Below are 386 nucleotides of genomic sequence, written 5' to 3'. Positions count from 1 at the left end.
CCAACAATCATAATTTTTCTACAAATTCCTAATTGGTTTTTTATCATTTTTCCCTTATTTTGAATCTTGAGATTCCTTCTAGATAAGAAATTACAAATCCGGAAAGATTCTTGATAATTGATAAAATGACTTCTTTTTTGCCCTCTTCATTTACTTTTTCCTTTCCAATCCTTTTCAAAAGGCAACTCTTTGAAATCACTTGTTAGGCATAGAGTGACTTGACTAAGTCCCTTGTTCTTGCTTAATACTTTAATTTTTTTCCTTTCTATCCTTTGGGTCTTTCATGAGTGACTTGACTAAGTCCCTTGTTCTTGTTTGGAGAGCACCAGTGAAGATCTAAAAGTCATGTGTTTGATCCACGTTCACCGCACCTAATTCAAGTTGAC

Source organism: Cucurbita maxima, unplaced genomic scaffold, assembly GCF_002738345.1.
Source record: "Cucurbita maxima cultivar Rimu unplaced genomic scaffold, Cmax_1.0 Cma_Scf00148, whole genome shotgun sequence".
Taxonomy (NCBI): domain Eukaryota; kingdom Viridiplantae; phylum Streptophyta; class Magnoliopsida; order Cucurbitales; family Cucurbitaceae; genus Cucurbita; species Cucurbita maxima.
Note: the sequence above shows the minus strand (reverse complement) of the source record.